Raw genomic sequence first — 14,280 nt, forward strand, 5'->3', positions numbered from 1 at the left:
ACGGAGGCGAGGATTATCCCACCCATACTCAGTACTGTACTGTTTGATTTGCACTGTTTTATAATGAAATGTATATTTATGCTCATGTTTTTTCCCTCCCTATTTTGCTCTATCTCTTCTTGGGAGTATGGTATTACGGCTTTATATTTCTATTCCAGGTTCTGATCTCAAGTGAGCTCTGCTGCCTTTTCATCTTAAGGAAGGATCTTCGTCGTCTTCCAGGACATGCTGTTCCGTTAAAGTTGTCTTCACGTTCTCATTGCTGCCTTTGGCCTTTGGTTGAATGGACTTTTCCAGTTTTCCTCGCATTCCAGACTGTGACTATAATTTGACTTAACTTTTCACTCAAAGAAAGAGGAAGTGGTATTCTCTTGTGCTCCATTTATAGGGGACTACTCTATGGTTGTGACGTGATACCCACTAGGTTTATGGGTATTGTAGTACCTAATGTGTTTTTTCTACTTTCTGATTGGCTGCTGAGATTTTCAGTAAAGAAAATGAGAAGCATAATCCTCGCCTCCGTGTCCTTAATAGAATTGAAAATTCTTGTCACGAATGTTTGCAAATTTTTAATTATTGAACTATAATGAAATAGAATGACACAATGTGAAACCATAAAACCTGGGATGAATCGTGGCTTCCCCGCTTGACCAAACTGCGTGATCCTACGCAGTTGTCTAATTTCACTTGGCCTAATTTTCTTTATTTTGACATACAAGAGCTCCTTGAAATACATGTGTTCTAGATATACCCTGTATTAAACTTTCTCTTGTGTTTGATTAATTACAATATAATGTTGTCCATCTATAGAAACAACTCAGACCACCCTGAGAGTTCCTCGTAATACCTAATTTGCCTCTTAGTTCAAGTATTGGCATTGTTGCCAGATTGAGAGGAGGCCTGACTGTACGTATACTTTTGAAAACTGTAATTTAAAAAAAAATCTCAAAGCACGGATTGTATTTGGAATGTGGCAAAGGTCGTCTTGCATAAATACTCCCTCCTTTGCTGCCACTGGCAGCCTGCCACATGATCGCAACCCGTGCAAACCAGCTGGAGTGCATAGTCTGAGGAAGGCGGTGCCTTGTGGGAAATTTTGATTCTAAAAACCAGCGCCAGTGCACTGTAGGGCAGCATGATCAAATGTCACTGTTCCCAGCAGCTCACATATCCTGTGTTCCCCAGTTAAGGCGAGGCCAAGAAATCTGACTGGTAAGCGAAATGCAGTTCGGGTATACCGTGTTCCCGAATTAAGGCGAGACGGAGAACTTTAATTGGTCAAGTGTAAGGTATTTATTTATTTTTATAAAAAATTATTTTTAACTTTATAAAATAAAAATCACTGTTACCGGTAGTTCAGGCATCCTGAGAATTTTGACTGGAAGTTGTACGCATGCGCAGTTGTCCCCGGCTACACGGAAGGCACCATCTCTCTGTGGACTTCGGAGTTATTCCTCTTGGCAGTGGCAGGATGTGCTGCTTGTTCCGGTTTAGTTACTTTTATCCCGGAGAGTAGTCTGCCAGCAGCTTACACAGAGCAACAGGCAGCCCCAAAGATTTTTAGGGTCCGATAGGCAGGTTAGGTCTTGGTTTGGGTGACGAACAATAATAAGCTTCGTTATTCAGCCTACATGGAACACCGTTACCGGTGTTGTGTAGTATCTGGTATCCCCACGGTATCGCGAAGCCCCTGTTCTTCGTCACTTTTCGGAAACGAAACTCAGCCCGGGCAGGTTCAGACAGAAGCAGCTGATCACTGCTCGGGCTGAGTTAGGGGATACACGATTCAACAGGATGCCAAACTCAGCTCAGGCCATAAATCACCTGAAATTTTTGCACGAAGAGAGACAGACAGAAATAAATAGAATGAATCGTAATGGAAATAGCAATTAAGTTATAAACATTGTGAAAGCAAAGAAACTATTGCTGAAGCTTATCGAATCGTAACGAAATAACATGAGGGGAAGAGACTAGAATCAACTGCAGGGGTTCTAATAAGGGGAAAAATAATATCAAAACGAGCGAAAGATTAAAGGGTAAAGGTGAAAAAAAAGGCAATGAAAAAAGCAAAGTATTAAAATGGGGAAAGAAAGTGTTTTGATTTTCATATAATGAATATGTTGCAAGGTGTTAATGACAAACATATAACGATGCACAATAAGTTGAATAACATTGCATGTTTAGTTTGACTCATACAACATACTTGGCATTTTACCAGCTGCCCTATCTTTTTGTGTCCATGCTAATTCAACAAGCATTGGCAGCACAATCGGTCTCATACTTTTGTGAAAGTTAGAGCTATTGGCGTTGTAAATGACAATGTTTTTTTACTTATTTTTTTAGGTCAAGCCTGAGCAGCGCATGCGCTACTCTGTGGCATGATGTATTGGAGCATGGAATAGAAGCCCCGCCCGCTATCCTCCCATATTTGCCATTGGCTTGTGTCATTGTCCTTTGTATTGGCTTGTGTCATTGTCCTTCGTAAATGCTGGCTTCTGATTCATTAATAGGTTTGTAAGTCCCTCCTAAGTACCGCCTTGTCTTCATTTGTAACCTCCCATGAGGACTGGCCCTTTTACTTCAGATGTTACGCGATACGTCTTTTTTAGTCTGTAAGCTCTATTTTCTTTAATGAGTTTCTCCTACTGCAGGTACAACGTGCTTTCCTGCAACATTCAGTGCGCCATGCGTGCTTTCTCTTTCCGAGCAGGCTGGGATAATGGTGGCTGCTTCTTTGAATAGGTCTCGCATTTACAAGAGTTTGAACTATTGGCATTGTAAATGATGATGCCTTTTATTTATGTGTTAATTAGCAAAACAGATAAATAAAAGTAACAAATCCAATTGGTCGCACACTGCTCGTCCTACCAGCGTGTTACCCCAAAGCATTGTGGTCCATGAAGTCAGCATCAGCGAGTGCGCCTCTGCCAGAGTATTAAGCAAAATCAAAGTCGCGTTGGCCATCCCTGGACACGTGTTTCGAGGTTATTACCTCTCGTCAGCAGGGAATAGGCATGTGTGTAGGGTTGCTGCGTAGGCTGCCAAAAATTATTCTCAGGTCCGGTACCGCTCGTGGCACGCAGGTGCGTAACCATGAGCTCGTCCGCCCCACCGGCTCAAGGGAACCTGAATATAAACACAAATCCAATTGGTCGCACACTGCTCATCCTACCAGCGTGTTACCCCAAAGCATTGTGGTCCATGAAGTCAGCATCAGCGAGTGCGCCTCTGCCAGAGTATTAAGCAAAATCAAAGTCGCGTTGGCCATCCCTGGACACGTGTTTCGAGGTTATTACCTCTCGTCAGCAGGGAATAGGCATGTGTGTAGGGTTGCTGCGTAGGCTGCCAAAAATTATTCTCAGGTCCGGTACCGCTCGTGGCACGCAGGTGCGTAACCATGAGCTCGTCCGCCCCACCGGCTCAAGGGAACCTGAATATAAACACAAATCCAATTGGTCGCACACTGCTCATCCTACCAGCGTGTTACCCCAAAGCATTGTGGTCCATGAAGTCAGCATCAGCGAGTGCGCCTCTGCCAGAGTATTAAGCAAAATCAAAGTCGCGTTGGCCATCCCTGGACACGTGTTTCGAGGTTATCACCTCTCGTCAGCAGGGAATAGGCATGTGTGTAGGGTTGCTGCGTAGGCTGCCAAAAATTATTCTCAGGTCCGGTACCGCTCGTGGCACGCAGGTGCGTAATCATGAGCTCGTCAGCCCCACCGGCTCAAGGGAGCCTGAATATAAACACAAATCCAATTGGTCGCACACTGCTCGTCCTACCAGCGTGTTACCCCAAAGCATTGTGGTCCATGAAGTCAGCATCAGCGAGTGCGCCTCTGCCAGAGTATTAAGCAAAATCAAAGTCGCGTTGGCCATCCCTGGACACGTGTTTCAAGGTTATTACCTCTCGTCAGCAGGGAATAGGCATGTGTGTAGGGTTGCTGCGTAGCCTGCCAAAAATTATTCTCAGGTCCGGTACCGCTCGTGGCACGCAGGTGCGTAACCATGAGCTCGTCAGCCCCACCAGCTCAAGGGAGCCTGAATATAAACACAAATCCAATTGGTCGCACACTGCTCGTCCTACCAGCGTGTTACCCCAAAGCATTGTGGTCCATGAAGTCAGCATCAGCATCAGAAGCAGAGGTGCAGTTAGGATGGATGGGTTGGTGGAATGATAGCTATTTGTATGAATGCTTGGATGGATGGATGGATAGCTGTATGAGTACATGCATGGATGTCTGGGTGACCAGTTGAATGAAAAGATGGTAGGCGATGAATTGGTAGGAAAGTTACAGATGGTTGGTATGGAAAGAAAAAGATGAATACATAGGGAAAATATTTATACAAAGGAAAGTTTTGTACTTTATTGGACCTTTGGTCAAGACTGGATGATATATCAGGCTACATGGTGGCCCAGATCTCAATAAACATAAAATCCCATTTACAATTAAGACGTTGGTGGTGGTTTTGTGCCCTTACCCCGAAACTATGCTTCGTTGCCAGCTTCTTGGATGCCTGCCTAATCTGCAGTCTTCCAACACAGTATTACACTTGGACGCTGGTTTTAACCCATTCATATCTTAAATGCTGTGTTCCATCAAACCTTACAAGAGTCAGTTACTAATTATGACTGATGAAGGAAAAGTCTGATGACTGGTCTCATTGATAGCACTTGCATGTGGTGTTCTGCACATTGCAAGGATATGTTGACAATGCCCTGTTGATGAACACAATTATGCCACACTGTGATATTGAGACTGCCAAATATAGGCCTATTTGTAAACTCTCTGGTGCATGTCATGCACACAAAAGGCATTCTGCATGTTTCCGAAGCCTTGCAACTTGTACCTGTGTGAGAGCAAGGAAGGGATGGCATGACTGGCATAGCAGAGGCAGCATTGCGGTCTTTTTGTTCTGAGGACTGCAACATTTCCGAGTCAGCCTTCACAGCAGCAGCTTCCCAGTATCTCTGTTGCTTACTCGATTGGAAGACCAAACAAAAGATATCATATTCCGGGGCCGTATTACAGATGACTGCACCAGCACTAATTGTCAATGTGTGCCAGATTGTGCGCCCAACGGCATTACAGAGGATCAGTCTGTGGGGGGGGGCGTGACTGGACGCCGATGGAGCATGGGGCCTGAACTGGAGCTCCTGAGGGTGATCCCCCATCACAGCCCATCCTGCTCAATATAGAGGGGTCCTTCACCTAACAAACTCACCCCCGGACAGGTGAAGATCGGGGGAGCAGGACGGAATCGAAGAACGGGGTACCTTCACCATGAAACGAGCTGAAAGGAGGTAACGCGGAGACAGCAAAGATGGCGCCTGCGCTGTGAGCTACGACTCTGAGGTTGCAACTGGCGACCGTCTCTTGCACAAGGTGGCTCCGAGGGGCGATCTGAGTCGGCGGAGCGCCGGATGAGCGGGACTTCGCATCTTCTGGGACGAAAAGGCGGGACCTGCCGGTGACCAGGCTGAGGCGGAGAGGGAGACGTGGCCGGAGAAAATGGTGCAGAGGACCTGGGGGCGACCTCCTCTGCGAAGCCGGGCACCGGGCAGATAACCGGCCCCAGTTTGGAGCGGGGGCCGCTGGGACTAATGCACATGCTGCGGGCTCCGGACAGTGAAGGAGCGAGGAGGGGAGGCAGAGGGTCCCTGAGCCATTGAGGGTCCATGTGTGGAGTACTGAGGGGCCGCCGACTGAGAGCGGGGGCCCGCCTACCGGGAGTGCAGTGCCCGGCCCACGCGGCGGAGCCGGAAGAACTGGCTGAACATCTGGGAGGCTTCGGGAGGAGCTGGCAGTGTTGCTAGCAGAGGTTCCCACCTCCTAAACCTGGGACTGAGAGGCGGGTCGGACCGCCCCAGCTGCGATCGCCACCCCCACCATTCATGCGACTTGACAGATGGAGAGCAGGGGGCTGCTGCCCATGGAGCGGTGAGGAGAGGTGGCATCGGGAGGTCCGGAGGATATTGGAGCGGTGAGGAGGGCCGGGACACTGTGACTTTGAACTTCGGGTGGGGGGGGCTCTCCGGAGGCGGCAGGTGATGAGCTGACACCCACACTGATGTGGGCTGAGCGAGGGGAGTAGGCCCGAGAGAGACAGGGACCAGGGTTGGGGGCTTTGCCTGTACCGACGTACTGAGCGGACACGTGACCTCTGGCCACATTGATCGAATCCCGCTTGCGAGGAGAGTGGGGAACATGTGCTGGGTTAGATTTCTCCCTTGTCGGCACTCCTTGCAGCTTCGCTGCTGCTTGATTTCCCCCAGTGCTTCACAGTTGGGCTCCACACCCACGTGCTTGGACTCGACAGCCCTTGCCGCAGGAGAGGCCTACATAAACCCGGAGTGGGTACCCGCTGGTGCCTTTACTGATCGGCCTGCACCCACACCGTTCCAGGTATGGGGAGAGTCAACAAAAGATGGGAGGCGGAGCAGCGGGAATCGGTGGGCGAAGACAATTGGGAGTCGCGCACATGTACCGGGGTCCGCAGTGACAAGATCGCGCCCCAAGATGACATATCGCTCCATGATATAATACAGGCCATAGAAACCTCGTGGACTGCTGTGGAAACCAAAATAGACACGCTCCGAGAAGATCTGGGCCTCCTCAGGGCAGACCACAGGAAATTAGTGGACCGAGTAACAACTGTGGAGGGAGCTATTGTCGGCTTGAAGCATCAAGTATCCACATCCACATGCAAAATTGTGGACTTTGAAAAAAGGGTCCAGGTTTTGGAGCAGCGGGCTGAGGACGTAGAAAACAGGGCAAGACGAAATAACTTAAGAGTCATTGGACTGCCTGAAAAAGTCAAGGGGAACGATATGGTGGCCTATCTTGAGAACTGGCTATGCACGGAGGTGGCAGAGTAGGCCTATCACCATTCTGCGCATTGGAGAGGGCTCACAGGGTTCCTGCCCGAGTGCTTCCACCTGGGAGACCGCTGAGGCCTGTTGTGGCCCGCCTGTTGTTTTACAAAGGCAGGGACCACGTGCTGAGCTGGGCGTGCCTCAAGGGCCAACTTAAAATAGAGAACTGCATTGTTCGGATCTTCCCGGGAGGTACAGAGGGAGCGAGCTCCCTTCGTCATGGCAAAAAGGAAACTGCGACAAATGGAGGTGTTGTACTCCATGGTGTTCCCCGCTAGGTTACGGATAGTACATGCAGGGGAGACCAAGTTCTTCACTACCCCTCAAGATGTGTGGGACTGGATAGAGGAGCGGGGATCACGAGATCGGAGATGCAGAGAACAGCCCAAGAAGGACCGCGCACGATCCCCTGGGAGGGGAGGAAACTCAAGGGCCACCCGACGATGGAGAAAGACCGCCGAGACAGGGAGAGTGTGGTGGCAGCAATAGCCTCCCTGTCATGAGCCCACGGAGCAACCCCTCGCTCTCAGGAGAAGATCAGAGGGACTCAGACTCTGACACCAGCTCGAACACCGTGGGGGAGGCCAGTCAGGTGCTGCCAGACGTGACTCCTAGATCGGCTCACGACTTGATATAAATCACCCACGGCACACAAGCCTGCGATGGACACTTCAGCTAGGAGGTGAGGGATCAGAGCTCGAGACTGCTTTGAGGGCATGGGGGCCACGGGAGGGGCGGCACAAGAGCGTACTGTGGGATGGGGGTATCCGGGGGGGCAGAGGAGAGGGTTTCCCTCCAGCCGTGCATTTGTCTAGCCACCACCTGAACGTTGGGTACTTGACTGTTACCATGCCAAAGGGCAGTTTGGATGGGTAGATGTTCTCACTTGTCCTGGGGAGGGGGAGTTGGGGAAGTTTAGTTGTTTTATGTTGGGGGCACTGCTGTCTATAAGTTCACAGGGGGCACGAGTTACAGAGCGTAGGTTCCCTCACTTATCATATAGAACCGAACGCCAAGCCGACCCACGGGGGCCAGACAGAGATAGAGAGGCTACTCCGAGATGTCGACACAGAAGATATATAACCTCCTATCCTGGAATGTCTGAGGGATAAATTCTATGCACAAACGCTACAAATTATTTTCCCACTTGAACAGGCGAGGGATTCATATCGCGATGCTGCAGGAAACACACACACACTAGCTTCGGAGGGAGAGGCCTTACATCGAAGATGGAGAGGGCAAGCGTGCTATACTTCATATTCAGCGTTTGTCAGAAGGGTCTTCATTTGGATCAGGGCAGGGGTCCCCTTTCAGCATACTGGCCACAAGGTATACCCAGAGGGGAGGTACCTGGTGGTCAGAGGACGCCTGGATGGGAAGGATATTGCGCTCATAAATATCTACGGCCCGAATGTGGACCAGGGACTCTTTCTGGAACAACTATCTGGGACTCTGGCACCGTATTTGACAGGGTTGATTATCATGGGGGGATTTCAATTGTATAGCTGAACCGGCCCTTGACCGATCTCACCCACCACTCAGAGACGCCCCGGCACACAGGGTAGCTAGGGCGTTTAAGGCCTGGCAATCACACTGGGGGTGGTGGACACGTGGAGACGTACACACCCAGTGGACAGAGAATACTCCCACCTCCCACATGTACATGACTTACATGTCTGACTGGACACCTTCCTATGCTCCCCGGATGTACATGCCTGACTACGCGGGACGGAATACCTCACTCGCACAGTGTCGGACCACAACCCGATACTCACAAGATTACACTGGGGGTCCCAGCAGCAACCTATCCCACTTGGCGCCTCAAACCTGAGGCACTGGAGGACCAGATGTTCCTACAGGAGATCTGGGCTAGTATCATCACATATTTTGCTGACAATGCCCAGACCACGGAATCTAGGGTGACAGAATGGGAGGCCTTCAAGGCTGCAATCAGGGGATAATACATGGCGCTATCCATTGGGGTGATGCGCACGCTACTCACAGACGTAGAACAGGCTGACCGAGCACCGCGAGAGGTGGAACTTTGCCGCCCGAACCACCCAGAACTTTGCCAAGAGTTGCTTGAGAAGAGGGAAGAAGTGGCCGTGCAAGAGGAAAGTTTGAGGTGCTTTGATTATAAGACTTACATGGATAGGACACACGCGGAGCGGGATAGGGCCGGTAGACTACTGGCGTGGTTGGCTAACCCAACCCGCAGGGGGAATACCATCATAGAGCTCGCGGACTCTGAAGGGCACTCCCTATATCAGCAAGATGCCATTAACAATAGGTTCCGTGGCTATTATGACCAGCTTTACAATAGCTCGGGGCCTCGGGGAGAAGGGGAAATAGAGGACTACTTAGCGGACCTTCCTCTGCCTACCCTGGCGGAGGAGGATGCAAACCATTTGGGAGCGGCGATCACTTAGTGCAAGGTAAGTGTGGCTATTAAGGCACTGGCCAGGGGGAAGACCCCGGGCAAAGATAGGTTCCCCAAAGAACTCTACGCAGCATACGTGGATGAACTAACCCCCAGGCTGGTTGAGATGTATGTGGAGGCAGGAGAGAGGGGGCACTTGCCGGGCACCAATAGAGAGGCGGTGGTGATTCCGCTACTGAAGCCCGACAGGTCTCCCCTGAGTGCGCAGCGTATCAGCCCTTGTCTATGTTGAATCTGGATTTTAAGATTCGAAGTAAGATACTGGCAACGCGGTTACTACCGCATATGACCTCCCTGGTGCATCGGGATCAGGCAGGATTTATTCCCCGCAGGAATACAACCCTGAACATACACCGCCTGCTATCAGTACTTGAGCTTGGGGCACTGGGCGATCAGGCAGGAGCAGTGTTTACCACCGACATAGAAAAAGCCTTAGTTATCCCTGAGTTGGGGTTCCTGTATGCAGTTTTGATCAAGGTGGGCCTTGGGCCAAGGGTTTCTGTGCTGGATGCAATTGCTGTATGTGGATCCAGTGGCGAGGGTCCGCACAGGGCGCACAATATCAGAGCAATACTGGGTGGAGAGGGGCACGCGTCAGGGGTGTCCTCTCTACCCCTTGCTGTTTGCCCTGGCTGTGCAGCCATTAGCATGTGTGGCGCGATCTGTCAGGGCTTACTGTGGACTACAGCTGGGGGGGCAGAAGCATAATATAGCATTGTACGCAGACGACCTCCTATTGTTCCTACAGCGCGCAGGGGATGACCTGCCGGGGCATGGAGGATGATGGATGAGTTCGGTTCCCTATCGGACCTCCAAATAAACTGGCAGAAGTCTAGTTTGTTCCCCCTTGTAGCGGATATGCCGCCACCTGAAGACTTGGGTGATCTGCTATGCGAGCCCCGATGCTTCCGTTTTCTGGCAGTGCACATATTCCACAACATGCAAGATGTGAAAGAGGGGAATATAGAGCAGGCGCGGCGCTCGCATAAGGATAGCATGGCCTTCTGGGGAAAGCTTCCTCTCTCCGTAATGGGCCGTGTCTCCCTCCTCAAAAGGGTGGCACTCCAGCGGCTGCTGTACTTCTTCACCACACTACCAGTGTGGATCTCAGTGGCCTGGTTCCGGGAGCTGGACTCCTGCCTGTCGGCGGTCATATGGGGGGGCGGGCCGGAGGCGAGCAGCCCTAAGCAAGCTAAAACGACCTCGGTCAGAGGGGGGCCTAGCATTGCCAAATATGGAGGGGTACTACATGGCAGGTCAACTGAAGAGATTCACACAGTGGGTGGCAGGCAGCATTAACCCGGAAAGAGGAGTACCACCCTTCACTCCGGACAAAATGGAGGTGGTTCGTACACTATTAGGTACTGCTCAATCACAACAGGCTAGTAGTAACGAACACAGAGTGATCAGACAGTGCTGGAGTCGATGCCGACAGAGAACCAGGACAAAACGCCCATACTCGACAGAAAAGGCGATGAAGCTATTGGGAGCCCTACCCCATGGGGTACACTGGCAGGGTATAGATGATTGGGTGCAGGCGGGGGCCACAAAGATAAGAAATCTTTTCTGAGATGTGGAGCTGCTATCCTTTGAGGACTTTAGTTCTGACTGGGTTATTCCACAAGGGCACTTCTTACTCTATGGAGCAGTAACGGGGGCCATGAGGCGCCACTGGAGAATGGGCATGACTGAACCGAATCGGCCACCTGTGAATATATAAGCCTGGTTTGGGAAAACTATCAAGGCAGTCGCATGTCTTTATAGGGCTATAGGACAGGATACCATACAGTCGCTAGACCGGTTGAAAAACGGGAGGGGGACATCGTCAGTCCACTGGTGGACAAGGATAGGGAGAAATTACTCAAACGGGCAGCCAAAGTCTCCAGAAATGCCCGCTTTAACCTGATTAGCTTTTATACATTCCACCGGGCATATCTAACCCCAGAACGTATTAACACATATTTTGCAAGGGAGGATGCCCGATGCCCCAGATGTACTACAGTGGGAGCTACCTACATCCACATGATGTGGAGCTGTACTTCTTTCACACATTATTGGCAGGAAGTGACGCAGGAGATGGCTAGGATCACGGAGAGGGTAATCCCATGCACACCGACACATGTATTGTTGAGTTTGTTTCCACACGCTGCCAAAACTAGGACCACAGACAGGTTCCAAGACCTCGCCTTTGTCCTGGCGAAGCAGGAAATCACTCATAACTGGAAAGACCCAAGAGGCCCCAGTGTGCAAGAGTGGAAACGGGAGCTAGTAATGTGGGCAGGATGCGAGAGCAGAGTCCTCTTGAAGAATGCGAGGGATAGGCAAGGAGGAGAGAGCCAGGGCTTGGAAGGCGATGGTGGGTGACATGCAGCGAGACGGACGGGAGTCTGACACTTCTACCCCTGAGAGACCACCACACCAGGATCATCCCTAGCGACCAAGGCAGGACGAGAGGGCACAGGGGGATCCCGGACATGGAGGGATATATAATTTACCATCACAGGGGAGGGTAGATACAGAACAGGTGGCACACGGTCGGACACGAGAGAGGTAACCTTCAGAGCTCTAGGGGTATAATGGGGAGACAGCAGTGCGGGGGGGATCTAGTTAACTGTTTTTGATTGGTTGGGTGTGGGGGGGAACACGAGGCCACCGCAACATTATTCCCTCAGAAAATGAGAGTAGACAAGGACATATCCGTTACAAACTGCAGAGGAATGCAGGATGGGTTGGGGGATATATTGCCAACAACTAAGGCCAGAATATTTTTTTATCAGGATATGTGGATGAACAGACTGATAATAAATGCCAATAAAGTGTGTTTTAAAAAAAACGGAGGATCAGTCTGTAATGCGCCATAATGTTGGTGAAGACTTTGAACAAATGCACATAAGCACAAACATACTGTGGCGCACAACAACAATTAGCGCTGGCGCACTCATCTGTAGTACGGCCCAAGAATGTTTAATGTACTGCTTTAGTTGATGGGCTAGATGAAAGTCCTTATTCTCTCACCAAACACCTCACCCATACATTCACTGAAGCACTACGAAGAAGAAATAAGGCTGCACTGCTCTCTGAAAAAACAATAGTCTAGCCTCACAAATCAGAAGTATAACTATACCCAAAGTACGCTCCAGAAACATTTTGTATGCCTTGCAAATATGCAGATAACAGTTTCAGGTGTTCAGCATGTATTGTATTAAAAAGCACTCCTGCCAAACTTGTGATGCTGTACCTGCCCGGACAGCCCACCACCCCTGCCCTACCTGAACAAATGGAGCTCCAGGGCCATGCGCGTTGCCTGCTCCAGCTTTGCCAGGGCCAGTTTCACATGCTGCTGCTGCAGCAGCGTGGGCCCCGTGGGCTCGTTGCTGCCATCCAGGACCTCCAGAAGCTCAGTCAGCACCGGAGGCAGAAGGAAGGCAAAAACTGGATTATTTTGACCAGTGCAGCACCTGTACATTGTCACACTAAGGGCACTCCTATTCGTTAAGGTACTATCAACGCTGAAGGTAATCAGCTTAGGAGGCGCCATCTTGGTTAAGGGATCACAAACTGCGTAATCATGGTTGAGGGCTCGCAAACCTAATACAGCGGCAGCAACACAAAACAAGTACTAGCGAAAGAAGCGAGGCGGCTCTTAGCAGAGGCACTGTCACACGGAGGGCAGACTTCATGCATTTAAGTTCAAAGCATCCAGGTGAGCATCCACTATTTTATTCTCACCACTGACTGATTAGAGAAATGGGGGGTTGTGGGCTGGGAATGAGAGAAATGCAGGGGTGCAGGCGGCTGTACATACGAGCTGGGCTCTACATTTGTTGCACAATGATAAAGCATGATGTGCCTCACTGTAACAATAAGAAAAAATAGTTCTCCCCAACAACAGATGAAGAATGCAAGCGGAAAGAAACTGTATTTAGGAGGTGCTCCTCTGCGAAAAACTGAAGTGAGGTATCGCTGCATAAACCACTTAGGAGGCAACTAAGAAGAGCGACACTGGGCTGAACCAATGGTAAGCAGCAGGCAGGAGCAAACTCCATTATCAATATAACAGGTCTTCCAGACAGCACATGTGCGTCCCCTAGGCTCAACCTAAAAAGCAATACAACTATGTCTTTTTTTTTCCTTTTGACATTTACACTTAAAACAAGAAGCACACAAAGCAGTCCTTTAAAAATATGCATTTCTTCTAATATTGCAAGAAATTGGATTCATATTTGGGTTGGGCAACTATACATCTCAAGAAATAATCACAACTCGAGACAGCGTGGACCTTCAAAGTCACTAAATAACCTAAGCTCCACCTGCTGATAGGAATGGTGAAGATAAGACAGGCTTAATTTCGGGCAATGTGTGACTTATTTATCCACTGTCAGAACAATAATAAAGTAAAAAACACCAAGCATTAAAAATACCAAGCCGAATTATAAAAATAGAGTAAAATTTAAAACGCAAAATGACACCAAAAGAAGACTAATCCATTAAGGGATACAACAGATATGAATTTTAAAGATTAAAGTGATGATAGCACTGAAAAGGATTACACACCATTAATAGTCAATGGCCACGGTGGAGTTTTTCCTTGGGACTCAGTCTCTGAAATTGAAGTCAAAATCATTCAGTGGGTCAAGCCGCCAGCCTGTATCCGACGGTGAGTTTCATGAGGCCGGGTACCTTATCGATCAGGGCCCACTGATTTGCTGCTGCGTCGAAGCTCCAAGTGGGAGAAACCACTTTCTTCAAACCAGCGTGGCCATGCCTTGGGTGGATAGAATGGGTTTGTGTGTTCTGGTCCTCCTGAGAACTGGAAATCTAAAACCTTGTAGTTCCAAACTTTTCAGAGGTGGTATGACAAGTGCAGTTAGACACAGCTCAGGTTTCCGGGACCTGAGAAATAACAGTTGGGAGTCAAGACTCACTCTAGGAGAGGCTATCAGCAGGTTGCAAGTCAGGTCCAGTT

General features: G+C 49.7%; 1 protein-coding gene across 4 annotated transcripts in view; it reads left to right on the forward strand.

Moving 5' to 3' along the window:
- Positions 1 to 1,027: 1,027 nt before the first annotated feature.
- LOC146796486 (acyl-coenzyme A synthetase ACSM3, mitochondrial-like) overlaps positions 1,028 to 14,280 on the forward strand; it is a 411,246-nt gene continuing 397,993 nt past the window's right edge. For 2 of the 4 annotated variants that reach the window (XM_085629088.1, XM_085629091.1), the window contains exon 1: positions 1,028 to 1,212. The gene's annotated coding sequence lies outside the window, so the exon portion shown is untranslated. Of the gene's footprint in view, positions 1,290 to 14,280 lie in introns of all 4 variants that reach the window. The other 2 variants (XM_085629092.1, XM_085629089.1) reach the window with 2 other exon arrangements.

The sequence above is a fragment of the Triturus cristatus genome, chromosome 10 (assembly GCF_964204655.1).
Source record: "Triturus cristatus chromosome 10, aTriCri1.1, whole genome shotgun sequence".
In the NCBI taxonomy this organism is placed as follows: Eukaryota; Metazoa; Chordata; class Amphibia; order Caudata; family Salamandridae; genus Triturus; species Triturus cristatus.